Source organism: Protomyctophum bolini (assembly GCF_963924005.1).
Source record: "Protomyctophum bolini genome assembly, chromosome: 2".
Taxonomy (NCBI): Eukaryota; Metazoa; Chordata; class Actinopteri; order Myctophiformes; family Myctophidae; genus Protomyctophum; species Protomyctophum bolini.
The window spans coordinates 17,795,733-17,814,919 of NC_137863.1; positions in this window are offsets into that span (position 1 = coordinate 17,795,733).

Genomic DNA, 19,187 nt, shown 5'->3' on the forward strand with positions numbered 1-19,187 from the left:
TGTATTCCTCCAACTCCATTCCTGTGTTATGCTGCACTCGCACCAAAAGGGCTTTTGTCTCTGTGTGCCACCAAGTCGCGTTCAGACGAGACACGACGAGGAGAAAAGAAGGTCATGATCAGTTCAGTATGCTGCCTTGAAGGGCTGACTGACTTCTGGGTCATAACAGTCAAGGTCAAGGTGAACATGTGAGAGCTGATGGGCAGATTTTCGCAAAACTCACTGGGTAAGCTGGCCCAGAGACACTATTAACTTTAGGGGGTGAAAAGGTCTGAGGTCGAGGTCCCAATTAAGGACAAGGTAAGAATCGAGAGCGAACAGAAGGGATATCCAGGTGGTGGTGAAACCAGCCCTGCACTGTGCACTGCCTCGGTGGCGAGCCGCTGTGTTGCTGGGCAGATTGTTGAGTCGGAGGGGTCTGGTGTTCATGAAGGCCTTCAGAAGTCAAAAGGGTTTTGGTGGCAATTACGTATTACTTTTGTCCTGTCCGAACTATATCTTCGGATCAGCGAGCATTTGGTCAAAAAATATTTGGTATATGGGGTGGGGGTCCCCTGGAATCCCTACTAGGACCTCTATATGGGGTGGGGGTCCCCTGGAATCCCTACTAGGACCCTTATATGGTTCCCAAGACCCTTTGTGGGAGCACGTCAGCAGCAGCCTGGCCCAGCTGTGGGAACGCCAACACAACGGATGACCTAATGTTCCCTGCTTCATCATGAGCACTCTGAAGGCTCCTGAAGCAACAGCACACACACACTCGCACACTCTCTCTCTCTCACACACACACACACACACACACACACACACACACACACACACACACACACACACACACACACACACACACACACACACACACACACACACACACACACACACACACACACACACACACACACACACACACACACACACACACACACACACACACACACACACATATGCACGCACAGGCCGAAGCCAAGGAATGACACACGCTCCCCGCCCTCCCGGGCTCACACACACGCAGGTGTTGCTGTTGTTTGTGGCAGGCTGGGATAGGAGAGCACTATGTCTGGTCTTGGATCGCGCGCCATTGTATGTCGTACATCTGCATCAGCTTGATACAAGCAGCTGCGTGTTTCTGGTGGTATGCTGCAGGCTGAACTGAAAGGGTCCAGAACCTCAATAACATGTTGTTCACTTCGTCGAGAGTTGAACCACTTCACTTTACACCTGGCCTATAGTATACCTGCTTTTTTGGGGGGCATGTCATTATTGTAGGTCTCTAGATTGTCGAATAGGGTCAAAAATATTGAAAAAGAAATAGCAATCTACCAAGTCCACAATGCATGTCAATGCATGGAGGTTACGTTTTTTTTCCCCTGCATACATATGTTGTCGCTGTCGGTCAGAAACCTCTTATCTCCATATTTTAATTTTTTTTCTCCATAAATTAATGCACGTAATTTTGGAGCATGGACAAGCCAGCTCGATTTGACTCCAAATTTTGACATGTATTATTTAGCCTATACCTTAGTTATAATTATAACTAACCATACAGTATCAGTATCACATTCAACGGTGTGAGCCGAGGGAACTTGAGTTGACAGAGAATGTGGGTGATTCACTTGCATTGCATGTACGGAGCAAAATGTGTGTGTGTGTGTGTGTGTGTGTGTGTGTGTGTGTGACTGCGCGCGCACGTGTGAAAGAGACAGATGGAGAGGGAGAAAAATGCAATGCATCACCATTAAGGGCCTTTCAAACAGGAAGCGATGGACGCACATGTCGCATGGATCAAGAACAGGTCTGCTCAAGTAAATACGCTGGCGATGTTGCCCCTCGACTTCTCCGCGCCCGACGCAGACCTGGCGTTGATCCAGGTAACAACGTGTGCGTTCCTCGCTTCCCGTTTGAAAGGCCCTTAATGATATTGATATTTTGCTCATAGAAGGAGTCATTGTTAGTCATTGTAAATCCTCAGTGAGGCAGGAGTTAGGTGTGTGACTATCGGCCTCAGATTGAGTGTACTCATGCATGAGTGTGCTGTAATTTTCTCCCGCTGCGGGCTGATGAGCGGCACATGTTGGATTGGAACGTGGCCCTCCGATGCGGCCCACACCGTTGACTGGATGCCAGGGTATGGACGAAGTTGGAGGAGAGGAGAGGAGAGGAGAGGAGAGGAGAGGAGAGGAGAGGAGAGGAGAGGAGAGGAGAGGAGAGGGCTCCAGATGTCTCCTGTTCACCAACACAATAAGTCCCACCTCAAAAAACTTCATGGGGGGACCATGTGTTTGGTTCCTTTGATCAGCTTCCTCTGTTGCGTATACTTCTCCAACAGAAGAACACGTTCAGATTTGGGAACCTTTTAGTTCACACGTTTCGTGGACCTTTACGTCAAACTGTAGCTTATCCAGTACATCAAGTAATCTCGTGATATTTTTCAAACCGGTATGATACTTGGTAAACTGTCTATCTATACGCACACGCATGCACACACGCACACACACACACACACACACACATGCATTATTTCCCCTCATGAATCCCCTGTCAGCCACTCATAAATGCAACACGTGTCGCTGCGTTCATCCAGCGGACAGGTCGTGACAAATGGCCGCGCATTGTGCGGAGGATCTGGGGGACAATGGCAGCGGTGGTGTTCGGAGCTCAGCGGTTTGGAGCCACAGGTGTTAAACACATAAGCGCTTTAGCTGCTTGAGGGGGGGGGGGGGTGTCATTGACCCCGGCCCCCCCTCCCCCCACCCACCCCCCTCCTCCTTCTCACACATCACATCACCTCAAAGCCTGGCTGGAGGTCAGAGGTCGTTCCCAGCCACCAATGGAAGCTATTTGTTTGGCTGTCACAGGAGGGGGGGGCTCAACAGGTGAGCCCCTGGGCGGGGGAGCGTCTTCTCAAAACATCTCACCCGGCGCAAAGAAATGGCAGCGGTGGCTCAGTGTCAGGAATGTCCAGCGGGCACATGACATGACGGCCCCCCTCGCTCACTCAACACACACGTCACAACATCCTCCGTTTACCCCCCCTCCCCTCCCCCCGTTCCTGTACCGTGCCCCCCCACCACCACCCAACATTCAACTGGATCCTGTTTGGTAGATTCATGCAGGGGGTGGGTGGGTGTTTCATTCTTTTTGTTTCCCGTCGTGATGTGATGCGATTTTGTATAGAGCTGTGTATTTGCGCATGCAATTAAATAATTAAATAAAGAAATACAACATTTGCTGGTTGTAAAACCATTAAGACCTGAGGCCGATTCTACAAATGCCTTCTAAAATCAGTAGTTCTCACACTTTCAAGATTAAAAAATTAATAAATACCACCCAGTGCGGTGTGAAGTGATGCACTCATGAGCTTGTATATCTGCTATTTTTAATAGCCAACGCAAAAATTGATAATGACACGGATGCTTTCCCCGGTTTTAATGTTAATAAGTTCTGCTAAAATGACTATGGTTTCTATGGTTATCATAGAAAGCAATGTTTTCAAACTAGGCATACAAGACTTTGACCGCACGTGATGTTAAGATCTGTTCATGATATGAAAATAAAACTTTGAACATTCGAACATTGTTTTATTAACTTTTTTAGGGACGTGTGATGGTCTGCCGTAACCGCCAATCCGCTCCCACAAAAATGAAAAATTTGGGAAAAGAATTTAAAAGAATATATACATTTGTGGAAAGACCTTGGCCATCACCAGAGGAGATGGCTCATGTGTTTGTTTTTGTTGGAGTGTCACAGGGGTCGAGGTTTTGTTGTTGAGAGATGCCAGAGGGAGCTGCACCTGTGCGGCTGGCTGCCTGTCTGCAGGGCCTCCAGGCTAGTAGCTAGCTGCTAGCTTTGGATTGTTTTGTATTGGAACAAGCCTCCGGGCATGAAGCCGTGGAAGGAGAATATAGTCATCACAGTGATGCATGTTCCTGCACACATTCCTGCACCCATCGCTCTGTTATGAGAACGCCTTGGCCACCGCCAGCCCTTTCTATAGACGCTGTACAGCTCATTTCAACAGGTTTTGGGCGGTGTCCATGTCTCGCCACAATGAGGCCTGATTGCCTGTTAGCCGCAACTCTTTTAGGGGGTTAATTTGAAATGATGTCCTACATTTACGGTTGAGTGGTATTGTGAGTGGTATTGTGTTGCGGTATTCACGTTAATGTACATACAACACATTGATGTTAGGAAAATCCTTAGTGTTTGTTTAACTATGTGAGCGTGAAAATGCCCACTCGGAAGTTTGTGTATTTTGCACAATATAATAGTAGCCATTCATTACATTGTCTGGTTCTATAAAATGAGGTTGAAATGTTAGGACTCGATTATTCTGTATATAAGTATGCAAAGTAGCCTAGACTTATTTACTAACAGCGGAATGGAAATTTAAGGCTTTGTTTAAAGTAACAAGTCAATACAGAAAAGTCTTACGAAAACGCTTGTTAAAACTTTACCCCAACATTGTATACGTCATTTGTAGCCACTGTAGCTACTTGATTGTATTTAGGACATGAGATATAGAATTCTGATATAGAAAGTAAAATATTGCTTTAATTCCTCGTTCTCAACATCTTAGAAAGGGCTTCATATTCGAATCCCATGCTGAATTTTTGATTTTTGCCTTGGCTATTCAATATATATATATATATATATATATATATATATATATATATATATATATATATATATAATTCATCTTGAAAGTGTGAGAAAACTGAGAGCTAATGATTTAGAAGATTTGTAGAATCGGCCGCAAACAACACCCAACTCTCTGCTGTCTTGTTTTGGACGGCGAATGCATCTAGAAAAACCAGCGTGGGATTATTATGGGAGGGCGCTCAACTCAACATGCACATTAGGGTGAATTAACATAAGAGCCGCAGTCAATTCAAAGCTGTGAAAACATGCGAGAACACCCATAAAAGCATCTGTTGTGTTTGCAAGTGCATAAGTCGTGTCTAAACGCAGCAATTTCTGACCAAGGAAAATAGATGGAAGTTTATCAACTCAATTTAGCTTCCCTCTGTTCCCTCTGTCTACAACAGCACATTGGCACACACACACACACACACACACACACACACATGTCCTGTGTCATCCTGGCCTGATGGTCTCCGCAATAGAGATAATTGTGCTTAAATGCAGCCGTTTAAAGATAAATGAGTAATGGTAAGTACTGGTGGCTCTCCCCCCCCCCCCCATCCCATCTGCGTGTGTATTGCTCCACAGCTGAGCTTGGTGAATGAATGGGTGTCAGTGTTCTGACTGCGCGCCCGCCCGTTTCAGGGCAGTCCGAGCATTTATCTAACCCCATAACGAGGAATGGTAACATCAAGCTATACGGAATTATCCGATTGTGTGTAATACCCGTCACTCATCTGTCCAAACACACACACACACACACACACAACCACACGTTGTCGTATTTCTTCTGCAAATTGTCAGATTTTGCATCTACTAAAGCCAGTGGTATAGGGCAGGCCACTCAAAGGACCGCAAATTGTTTATATATTTTTTATTTTTTCAAATAGCCTGCCAAACTATTATTTATTATTATAGGCATGCAGGCCCCCCATCTGAAAAGATGCCAGGGACCTCCTCCTTACATGATTTGTGTTGTGAAAATGTTTCAAAAATATTATTTTCAGGAATTTATTTATTTATTTGACTCCGCCAGATTGCGGCAGTATTGAGTTCACAAGTTCCCTCCTGCCTAGATCTATAGTCTCTCTCAAGCAGAAACGACAAACCGGAAGCAGAGCGACAAAAATGATGATATCTCCATAATAATTTTGAGTTGTAGTCTTGTTCGGTTGCGTTTACATTTGCACTGTGGCAGCGCTTCAATACGTCATCAGTATCGCGTTGATCCCGCCTCTAGTGGCCGCGTATCTCTCCAGTCAGAAATGTCTCGGAGTACATCGTCTCTGCCCGAGAGGGACCAGATGGGAGCAGGAGGAGTCAGGTTAGGGGTTCTGAAATGTTGATCTGAAAATGTTGTGGACTTGTAGATCCATTTTCAAGTAACCAATATGGGTGAAAGTGGTAAAAGTGATTTGGATATGAACTCATTCCACTGGGTGACACTGACCCCCTTAAGGTTTCCCCTTGCCCGGGAGTCCCCGGACACCATTTTGAGAACCACGTGCACTAAGCGTTGATCTGACAGCAATTTAAAACCCTCCAAGTACCTTCAGTTCCAGGAACGGCCTGGTTTTCATGCTAATGACTTCAAGCGGTACATCGTCCCCTGTCTCTCTCTCTCTCTCTCTCTGAAGTTAAAAGGAAATTACGGTGTCAGTGTGGAAAGAGCTTGAAGCCCATGTGAGCCGCGATGGAGAAACAAAGGCTGGATTTGTTGTTGTTTTGTCAGTGTCACCACATCAGACGCCCTGGCACTGTGTCACGCGCCTGTGCACCACATAGTGGGAAAGAAACAAGAAGTTCTGAATTCTACGGAGCGTGGTAATCAAAGTGGGTTCCGAGGACCTCCTCCAGGTGTCTTTGAGGGGGTTCCAGGGTCCCCATGCAGCACAATCAGTAAATTATGGTAGCCGGAAGGCTCGTCTCAAAACACACTTCTTTTTCCGCAGGCCCTCGCAGACCCTTCCCCCAGCAGTCGCAATTGCATTTGTTTTACTGATGTTATGGTTAGGGTAGGCATATAGTTTTACTGAGGTTAAGATTAGGAATAAGGTTCATTTTATAGGCATAGTATTACTGAGGTTAGGTCTAGGCATATTGTTTTACCGAGGTTAGTTTTAGGAATAACAAGAGTGTTTAGGCATATCGTTTTACAGATGTTCCGTTTAGGAATAACATTAAGTTTAGGCATATCATTTTACCAAGGTTAGGTTTTTTTATTCCCTGCATGGCCAAATAATACATATCAATTTTGGGGTACTTGACATGAAGACGTTTTAGAACCACTGCAGTGGAGGACGTGTTGCAGTTTGATAGCAGATCCATGCCGTTGACATGCAGGAGTGTCACTGCTTTAAAGTAACTACAGGACAGAGGGAGCATAGAGAGAGAGAGAGAGAGAAAGAGAGAGAGAGAGAGAGAGATAGAGAGAGAGAGAGAGATAGAGAGAGATAGAGAGAAACGCCTGAGAGGCCGCGGACAGCTTCCTGTGGCAGGCGTCATTGCCATGCTGGCTTGTGGTGGACATATTTGTCAATGTTCTATTATTGCCACAGACATACAACATGAGTACACAAGAAAGAGCTAGCCCTAAATGACCATTTGATTACAGGACTGTAACTACATGGAACCTTATGCAGACCGCAGCCATGTTGCCATTAAGTTAATGGCAGGGTCATTAAAAATCCACTGTATAGTGTAGACATGTTATGAGCTACTTTCTGTCAAGAAATTCCTCGCAGGTGATTATCTTTCCAAGTGTTGGGGTTTGGAAGTGCTCGTTGGATATCACTCAACGTTGCGGAGTAACACCTGTTTTGAATTTGCACACATAATGCAGGAGGCAGCAGGACATTGCTTTAAATCAGTGTCATACAAGAACATCTGGAGACTGGTCTGACATTCAGCAATTGGGTCTTACGGTCAAAAATATAATAAGAACATTATAATGGTGCAGCGTAATAACAACATATATGTCCGTGTACGGACAGTTGAAGAGTCTGAGGACAAGTGCACACATCCACAACAAGGACTTACAGCAGTGCTGGAAAGTAACGCGGCACGTTTGCTCAAACACTGCTACTTTAAGTACACGTTTGAGGCACTATCACTTTACTTGGAATATTTCCATGTTTCAGTATACTTCATAGGCCTAGTTATACTTCTCTACGTTTTGGAGTCAAATATTGTACTCTCTACTCAACTACAGATATTTGACATGCAATTGTAGTTATTAGTTACCAGTTTGCAGATTTAGATTATATATCAAAATACACATTGTCTTTTGTTGGCCGTTAAAAAAATAGCATATATTATGCTCTGTAGATCTGAGAAATCTTTAAAGATTTGATTATTATACTTTAGTACTTATATTTTCATGGCAACACCTTGGACTTTTACTCAAGAAAGACACACACACACACACACACACACACACACACACACACACACACACACACACACACACACACACACACACACACACACACACACACACACACACACACACACACACACACACACACACACACACACACACACACACACACACACACACACACACACACACACACACACACACACACACACACACACACACACAGAGAGAGAGAGAGAGAGAGAGAGCAAACAGGTCCAGGGCATGCAGGTGTGAATGTTGTGCAAGAGCCTTTAGGTGTGTATCAAATGTTTCTGCTATGACAAAACGCAACGTCGTGCTCTTCCACATTCCCATACACGATGGACTTTCAGATTGATATCATCTGTCTGAAGCGTCAGGCGCAGGAAGAAATATTAACATTCAATACAATTCTTGTTTTGTAAGATATGATAAGTAGACTTTTGCAGATGGCGTGATAGGATTTAAAACGGCTGTAAACCTGTCCAGAGAAGTAATGACAACATATTCCCTTACACCCTCCAATCCAGCTGTACAACTACAGACAGAATAAGAATGGACCTTTAACTATGAGAGTGTGAAAAACAATGGACCTTTACGGGTGTTAAATGAATATTCAGGATTTTGCAGTACGTGCAGGCTTATTCGGATCAGCTCGCTGTGAAACAATAATCCCTGAAGATGCTGTTGTTAGTAGGAATAAACACAGAAGCACCCTGCACCCGGGAGGAAGTGGACTAAGAAACTGGGCAGTTTAATTGGGGCATTAAAGTCCATAGACTTGGCTGCCATAACAATTTCAGAAAGTCAGAAGTTGGAGGGGCTTTTCTTTATTTTTTAACCGAATAGGTATCCCAGTTTGGTAAAACAAAAAGCACAGAAAACATTTCCCATCTAACCTTTCCCTTATTTTGGATTGAGCTAATTTATTAATTTAATCAAGTTACTGCATCATTTTCTGCTCGTTTCTTCTGAAAAGTCGCATGTAAATATTGGTAGTTGCGTATTTCTTTCTTGTTTTGCTTATTTGGGCTTGTTTCTGCTTCCTGATGTTGTAAGGAACCCCAAATGTATTATTAATATGTATTTCTCTGTACACTCCCATATGAAAATATGTTGTGCCAGGGACCTCGAACAACGGATACGGATAGTTAAAACTAAAGATGTTTCCAAAAATGTAAAAATATATTGCATATCTACAAGCTCACAACGTGGCGCATCGCAACTCATTAAGAGCTTGTAGATGGGCTATTTTCAAGTTGCCAATGTGCTTGTTTTCGTATACACCTGGCAGCTTGTTTCCCTTTCAAAATCTGGCAATACTGATTGTGGTATTGCTACTTTTCTATTTTTTTCTCTTTATTTTTTACTACTGGCTGGCACGCAATGCAGAGTATGGGTTTAAAGGATGCCAGATCTGTGAGTGAAAAGGACCTGGCTGGCTTTCTGTCATGTCTGACATGCGAGTGTAGGGAGTGAAAACTGAAATGTGCTTCGTTATATCCGAGGTAAGAACCCGCACGGTATGTCTGTCTGCCTCTACTCACAACCGGAGTATTCATTTAACCCTCAGTGTGTGAAAATGGATGCTTTAAGGGTCAATTTTAGACTCTGCAGAATCTGCACAAAGCTGGGTTTTACTGTGTCACTTACTTACTGAGAAATTGGATGGAAAGAGAAAGTTGGCATAGAGCAGGAGAGCTGTACAGACAGACACCCAGGCTCCCCGTTAGACACTGACTAATATGTCAATAATCCATAATCCAGGGGTTCTCAAAGTGGGGTTTGGGGACCCCAGGTTCAGGGGTTTAACCCATTTTGACCTGAGATCAGATTCTAAAAATGTCTTATAAATCCTGACAGTTTTCTGAAAAAGCTATGTTTCTATGTCAGTCGTTCTTTGATTTTTCAAAAATAGCAGCTTGTAGATCTGCTATTTTTCAATAGCTAACACCAAAAGGGGTTCCCGCCCAAAATGGCCGGGTTAAACACTTTTAAACAATTGTAAATATTCTCTCAAGGGATGCCAACTGGCACAAAGACCTTTCTAATGGGGGTCCGGCCGCGTCCAGCGTAGTGCTGCACAATTAATCGAAAAAAGATAGAGATCTTCTGGATTCAGACACCTATCTGTCTCGACCTCAGGCGTCTTACTGGTCACTAAAACTACAGGTCTTCATGGACCATTGGACAAAAAATGACAATGACAAAAAATAATGATTGATAATGAAGACTATGAAAATATTGACGCATTTCCGTAGTTTAATTTGATTTGTAAGACCTGTGTTCACCAGACTCAGTAGGTTGTATCCCATGGCATTTCCCTGAGACTTTAAACTATCTAAAAGGTTGTTAATATGCACAGCAGGAGAGTCAGTGTCTCACAAGCTTTCTTGCTGCACGTGCACGTGCACACACACACACACACACACACACACACACACACACACACTCTTTCTCAGACACACTTTCACACAAAGACACAAACACTTGCATGCGTGCACACATTCTCTCTCTTGCGTACGCACACACTCACGCATGAATGCCTCCCTCCATGCACTCACGCCTAGTCACATACTGTACACGCCCACACACTATTTTACACGTGCGCGCACACACACACACACACTGACACACACACACTCGCACACTCGCATTAACTCACATGCAAAAACACAGCCACACACACACACACACACGCGCGCATCTTTCAACAGCTGACAGAAGCGCCACTAATCTTTCAAATTAGGCAGGCATTTCCTGTCCGTTGTGCTGTCAGAGAGACAGATGAAATGCTGCTGATAATGAGAGGAGCTGCACGTCCTGCGGGCACGGCCAAGCATTTTCACACCTGTATGAATCTCATACCCAGGGTGCACTCACTGTATGCATACGGCTCTGTGACACTCATACCCAGGGTGCACTCACTGTATGCCTGCATGTATGCATTCAAGCATGTTGACACACAAACACACACACACACACACACACACACACACACATGCGCAGGTACGTGTACACACACACACACGCACAGACACACGCACAGGTTTGTATTACTACTATATTTCTGAGGGACATCAACATTTAAAGGCCAGTCCACACACACCAATGCAACTCCTTGCAAGGTGCCATTTGGGATAATGGTTGCAAGTGACGAATATGCAAGGTTTGTTTGATCTGCAATTTATATCCATAGAAACCAGATAAACATCACTCTGCAATCTGTACTGTAAATCTGCCACCCTGTGGAACTAAATACTTGTCTTCGATACTATAACAGGACAAAAATGTATGCATGTACATGTATATTAATATGCTGTACAAATAATCAACCCCAATAAGAAAATCTTATTTTGAAAGAATAATAAATGAATGAACAGAATATCCAGTTATTGGAGGCGGCCCGTTTATCAAACTATAGAGAGATGAAAACCGAGATGCGTTCGGCACATCTGCGTCCAAAACGATCAATCCTCTCCGCTCAGTGACTGCCAGACGTCAGCACCCCGCAGCCCTGAGTTTGATTTCCAACTGCACGTTTCCTGTTATGGTCATGTTTTAATCAGCCTCTGTGTTTGCCTTGGAGATCACCTCGAAGAAGGTGTCAAGAAGCCCCCCCCCCCCCACCCACTAAAAACATGTTTTGATATTATGCAGGACTCTTCTTCTGAATTATTCCACGTAGATAAGACTTTTTGGGGGTCGACTTTCAGATAGTGGGTTAATTGCAGTGGTGGACAATACGTAGGCTACATACTTACTAGAGTATTGTAGGCTACTTGCACAATTTTGTTGATTATCTGAACTTTACTTGAGCATACTCGAGTGTACATACTTGAGCACAGTGTCAGGGCAAGATTCACACTGAGTCTGTTTGATTCAAACTGTTCCCGAATACGATTGCCTGGTCCCCGCTGGCTATGATTCACATTGGCCTGGATTCTGAGCGGTTGGGTGATCCGCTCCGGGGAAGACATTGCAGCGGTCCGAATGTGACCCGTTGCAGTTTTGGGGATAATGTGGTTGCAAGTTGCTTAACGCATGTCGCATACCACACTGGTCCTTAGAGAACCACTACCCTACATGACCGTACGCAGAAAACACAGCTTCACAGGCTTGTTGATCAGATCAAACGTATTAGACGACAAATTCCTATGACTATTAGTCAACAAACAATCAAAAGAAATATGAGGGGGAGAGAGAGAGAGAGAGAGAGAGAGAGAGAGAGAGAGAGAGAGAGAGATAGGGTATCTGGTTGGGGTTAGGCATGCAGAGCTCCGCTGCATCTGCTCTGATGTCACGCTGCTGGAGTCAAAGCTCCCGAGGAGCCCACGCAAAACAAGCACAACCAATCCAGTGTGTGTGCGTGTGCATGTGTGAGTGTGTGCATGTGTGTGTGCGTGTCTGCATTACTATATTTGTGAGGGCCGAATGTCCCCACAAGTATAGTAGATTTGAGATACATGGACATGGTGAGGACAATTTCCCTGGTCCTCACAAGAGAAATGGTTGTTTTTTTAGGGTCGTATAAGATGTTAGTTAGCCTTACAATTACAGTAATAGTAAACGATTTAGGTTGGGCTCAGGGTTAGCATTAGACATTTAGAGGTTAGGTTTAGGGGTTGGCATTGAGTTGGCCACTTCCACATTCTGAAATAGCTGTCAGCTTGTATATCAGCTTCTATCAGCTTCAAGGTTAGGGTTGGAAATGGCTTTCAGAAATTCTTAAAGTTTACACCACAATATGATGTGAGAGCTGAAAGAACGAACAACTTGGAAACCGGTGGTGGCTTATTACAGCAATCGAGCAGGCTGTAGCTAGTCTGCTTAGTAAAAAAGATCACATGTATGTTACATAAATACACACTATGGCACACACATCATGGGTTACGGGTCCATTTGGTTGTGCACTCTCCCAGATTTACAGACCCGTAAGGGTCCTATTGGTTCCTAACTAACAATCATTAGGCTGGGGACCACCTGGAACCACCGACCCCCTCCCCCCCCCTCTCAAGACCCCTGGGGGTCCCCTTTTTGTAACATCAGCTGTTAGCTATTTGTTTTGGAAAAGTTTGAATTAGTTTTCCAGAAAAGTCAGGTCAGGATTAATGTAGAAGGCCTCGGGTCTAAATGGATTAAAGGAGTAGTTCGCGCAAAAATGACTTATTTTCTCAAAGAGTCTCCACCGCAACATCAACTTACGGCTTACTGTAGGAATGCAAAACAAAATCTCTATGAATTCCAGACTTCATGGGGTGTGTAATTGATAGCAGTGGTTCCCAAATGTTTTCATGTAAAAAAAGACCCCTAAATCGACACAAATTAGCCCACGGACCCCCATTTGAAAATATATGCCAGGGACCCCCATAAGAGAAGATTTTGGCTGTGACGTCATGTGGGTCAACCAATAGGAATACATCATCATCATCGCGTCTCTTCAGGAGCAGTATTTCTTCAGGAGCAGTATTTCTTCAGGAGCAGTATTTTCTAGTTACAGTCGATTTCCTCACAAGTATAGTCATTCAAAGCTGTGCGCATATGACTTGCGTGTGTGTGGGGTGTGTGTGGGTGTGTGTGTGTGTTGTGTGTGTGTGTGTGTGTGTGTGTGTGTGTGTGTGTGTGTGTGTGTGTGTGTGTGTGTGTGTGTGTGTGTGTGTGTGTGTGGGGTGTGTGTGTGTGTGTGTGTCTGTGTGGGGTGTGTGTGTGTGTGTGTGTATGTGTGTGTTTACGTGCGTGAGCATGTCTGAGAGTAAACAGGAATGGAGAACGCCAGGCAGGGGTTTGACACATAGTGGCACCTGAAGTGCAGACCTAATGGGCTCAAGGGGTTGGAACGGTCAACTCCATCAGCAGAGGTTAAGTCAAGAGCGGTTACGCTCAGCTTCGCTGCCGCAAACGAGTCGCCATCAATTTATTGTAAAGTAACAAAGTACATTTACTTTACTCAAGTACTGCACTGAGGATCTTTTATTTCACTGGAGTGTTTCCAATACTTACTACGTTACATCTCAGAGGCAAATAATGTACTTTTTACTCCACGTCCTTCCTGTTCTGACATTCCATAATTTGATCTGACCTCATCAAACCCTGTACACTCAAGACACACTCCAGTACAGAATTAATTCCATATGTTGATCTGACCTCATCAAACCCTGTACACTCAAGACACACTCCAGTACAGAATTCATTCCATAATTTGATCTGACCTCATCAAACCCTGTACACTCAAGACACACTCCAGTACAGAATTAATTCCATAATTTGATCTGACCTCATCAAACCCTGTACACTCAAGACACACTCCAGTACAGAATTAATTCCATAATTTGATCTGACCTCATCAAACCCTGTACACTCAAGACACACTCCAGTACAGAATTAATTCCATATGTTGATCTGACCCCCCATGCCAAAGCGCCAGCGCTCACCCAGCAGTCTGCCGTCTCCCAGGCGGTTTATACATGCACGCTTCTTGCCCTCAGGGCGTCATATACCGGTAGATAGATTGTAATGTGAATACTTTTGTACTCGCATTACAATGTAAAAGTGTACTTCGTCCCGCCACTGAGTTCTTCCCAGTCACTGTTTATTGTACCATGAGAGAAACGCCGAGTGGAACTCACTGAATATGTTAAAGAAGTGGAACGCATCAGTGTCTCTACAACATTATTCTCAGATGTGTACTGTACTGTTACAATTACAGCTGCTGTCCGGAAGTCCTCCTGGTGAATAAAACCTTATGTTAAACTAACCATTATGGTAGAGCAGATGTTCTCAAACCTTTGTCTTAAAACCCATTAAGTCCCGAGGCCGATTCTACAGAATGTGCGACTCTTTTTGATACAGAGACAGCCATGGCGGCAAACCTGTTCTCTCAGCTCGCTGTTTTCTGCAAGACATTACTCTATTTGATCTCCAAAACTGAACAACCAATATGTCGATTTGAAGCTTTGAAGCTATGATTCCCTGACGTGAAAAAATAAATAAAAAATCAATGACTTAGAATCGGTCAGAAACGGTAACATAATGTCTTACTACAGTTTTCGGAAAAACTTATGTTGCCACATATCGGTGGTTCTCAAACTTCTCTGTGTCAAAAAGACCCCCAAAGATATGTGTATATGGCCCCGCGGACCCCCGTCTCAAAACCCCCAGAAGCAAAGATTTGAGTTAAAATTTCCGCTTTAAACTGGTATCGGATCGGTACTCGATATCGACCGATCGGAATCTGTATCTTTTTATTTTATTTGTATTTGTACATCTCTAAAGAACCACTGCGCGCCATCCGTTTGTGGTTCTTCTGTCGGTCGTGACACACACACTATACCACACAGATGGTTCTTCTCTCGGTCGTGACACACACTATACCACACAGATGGTTCTTCTCTCGGTCGTGACACACACTATACCACACAGATGGCGCGGGACAATCCTCCAATCAGGCAGATGGAAGTCATTGTCAAGGTCTTGTGTGCTGTAGGTGGTAAATTAGCATTTACATATTTGATGCTTTGTCAAAATTAATTCAACAAGCTATTTTGCGACAGATGTCGAATTTGGAATGTTAATACGAACCGCATGCAAGGCCTCATAATTCAGTTTATTATTTTTCCCCTGCCCTTGAGTTTGACATGTTCAAAGGTGGATGTATGTGTATTATGTATGTATATTGTGTGCACATGTGCGTGTGCATGCGTGCGTGCACAGTGCACGCCACGTCCGTAATTCCAAGCACACTCACGTATAGTAGTGTAGTATGTCGGTGGTTTCCAAACTGTGGTCCAGGGCCCCCCTGGTGGTCCCAATGGTGGTTCCAGGGGGTCCCCAGGAAAATGAGTTAACGTATAGCATCAAAATCAGTTAACCCATTTAGGCCTGACGTCGAAAAAGAAAAAACTATGGATCTGGAAGAATATTATATTCAAAGATTTGTGCCGCATTTTTACGATTTTTGAAAAATAGCAACCTACAAGCTGGTAGCACGCCACTCGGTGTCGCGCTATGAGCTTGTAGATCTGCTATTTATCAATAGCTAAAGTATAACATAATTCTTAGTTAAAACACCAAAATGGGTTCCCGTCCAGAATGGGTCATTTAACCCACTGTAAATACATACACAAGCTCCCAAGCTGTGAGAAAATCTTGGTAAAATGTACACGTTAACAACCCACACAAGTCTTGTAAGGGGGATCTCTGGCACACAGTCTTATTGGACAAATACACATTAATTGTAATTGGGTCCTTGACATGAAAACGTTTGAGAACCACTGGACTATGTCAATGTAACTAACCAGTAACCCTATACGGTAAGTTGACTGGAGTCCCCCAGGTAGGGGTCTATACTGTTCTTACTCTACATTACAGTAAAATATCTTAAGCAGATCTACATGCTCACAATTAGTGGTGGAAAGTAACCAAGTACGTGTTAAGTGTTACTTGAGTATAACTACCGTATATCCCATTTCCAATACCTATCCATCTATCCAATATCTACTCCATTACAATACAGAGGCAAATATTGTATACTTTTACTCCACTATTTATTTTAATTACTTTGATTATTATTGACAATTAAAACATCAGTGTTGGGCAGTAACGAGTTACTGTAATATTATTTATTTTCCCAGTAGTATAACGAGTAGTATAACAAATTATTCTGCCAAAATTGTAATATTAAACCTACTCCGCCAAAACACGCTGTGTTACTCGTTACAAATGAGCGTCATTTGTTTTTGTTCATTCATCCTGTTATGCTCATAGCAAGTTGTCACATGGCATGCAAAAATAGAACAGAGCTACAAGCTATCAACAGGTAAAACAAAGATGCGTTGTAGCTTGTAGATCTGTTCTTTTGAGCCTGTGCACAGTTATGACGTAGCGTACATGATGCGATCCGTCACTCCAAACAACAACAGACAGAGCGAAAGATCACAGGGTGGCGGAACATGACAGAGAAATGTATCGCTATTATTTTGCATTATTGTTTGTCAAAGATGTCAAGTATTAATTTCCGCTGTAAACCACTTTCCACAGCGAAAACTTGTTGAAGCATCTGTTTGAAGACACACAATAAACACGGAGCCCCCCCAGAGAATGGATTTCAGTAGAGATACCGCCGGCACATTAAATGGAGACGATTTGAAGAATGGTCTCGTCGCTGGGTGTATTGTAGAGGAGGTTAACCCTTATGCACAGTTGACTCTGCCTCATTTAGATCCATCATAGTCCATCAAAATACCATCGGAAAATAAAGGAAAAACAGCACCCTCTTTTCCTTGAAATTTGACGTATAAGTCAACAGTCTGTCTTGAGAGACTAGGCTGCCTCAAAAATGTCAGAGACTGCTTTATTTTATTCTTTGTTATTTATGTATACAATATACTGTCCGTTTTAAGATTCTGCAGCCAGTGTGTGCAGTTCACATTGTTGGAATATGCAGCTGCATGAAAAAGACTGACGAGACTGTTGACTATTTTGTTTTATATCCTGCAATTATTCAGTTTGGCTGATTGACTTCTTATTCCAATGAATTGAAATGAAAAGTAAAAGGAGCTGGCTAAACAGATCGTGTTCTTTTGCGGGTGGAAGGGGCCTGAAAAGTAATATGTAACTATATTACTCTTGATTCCAAGTAATAAGTAATATAATATTTACAATTATATTAATATAATACTTTTTCTAAGTAAGTAACATATTATTCTCCTAAGTAATATTGCCCAAGACTGCAAAACATACATTTACCACTTCAGTCATTTAGACCATTTGAAAATAGAAGATCTACAAGGTCAGTTGATGACATCAGCGAATTGTGAGCTTGTAGATCTGCTATTTTCCCGCGACTTGAAAAGGTGTGAAATGGGATATTTCTGCATAATGAGTATTTTCTACTTTTTTTAATGTCAATACTCAAGTGCATTTAGAATTATGGACCTTTACTTATTATAACAGAGTATTTCTATATTGTAGTATTGATAGCCTAGATACTTTTACTTAATTAATAATTGAGTATTTTTTCCAGCACTGCTCACAATGCGACGCGTTGTGATCTTGTATATCAGCTCATTTCACCATATGTTCCTTCCTACCCAGAACAGGGACGCTGTGTGGTTATAACAACTCTGGGAGTGCTCTGGGAGCGTGCTGGGAACACCGTGTTTTATTCCTGGATCTCCATTATCCCTCCATCCCCACCTACAAAGAACAAAGGCAAGGTGCGTTCTAACAAACTTTACGAGTCCATCTTGAATCTTTACAGCTGGATTAAAAGAAAAGAAAAGAAAAAAGGGACTAACCGCAATTCTGCCTCTGCTTTCACTCCAGTTTATCTCCGCTCAACTTTATAGAGACGAAGAGCTTGAATATTAACAGGACTCTCCCGAGTCCTGTCTATTCTCTCCCCATGAAACCGCTCGGTATATTTACTGAAGTACTGTACTTTTTCCAGGTACTTTAAGTGTTTTCCCCTTTCAATATGTAGGCTATGTTGGCTATATTCAAACATATCACACGTACAAGCTAAATATATATATATATATATATATATATATATATATATATAAATATAATATAATATCGATTTCTCGTTAGTTATATTTTTTTAATATATATATTTTGCACATAAATCTTCTCTTCCGGGGGTCCATCCCTGGCACAAAAACTTTTCAGATGGGGATCTGCAGCCGAAAACATACACATTTGGGGGATGCTTGACATTTGGGGGTCCTTGACATTAAAAGGTTTGAGAACAACTGCACCATATCTCAGAGGCAGATATTGTACTTCTTACTACAGTTAATATCTTAACTTTAGTTAGGAATTACTTTATAAATTGCACCACAGTCTCTCTCTCTGTCTCTCTCTTTCTTCTCTTCTCCCCCCCCCCCACCCTCTCTCTCTCTCTCTCTCTCTCTCTCTCTCTCCCCCCCCCCCACCCCCCATTTCACACTCCTGTCTTGAAGTTTTACATTCACAGTGGGGAAAAGGAAGGAAGACACAGAAGTGACTTAGCAGGCAACGATGCTAAGAAGTGTGTCGAGTGCCGTTGTTTCTTCTTCTTGCCGTAAAGGAACTGAGCGTACATCAGAAGGACGGAACAGAACATCTGCTGGCCAGTTTACACGGACGGCACTTTCACAATCTGGCT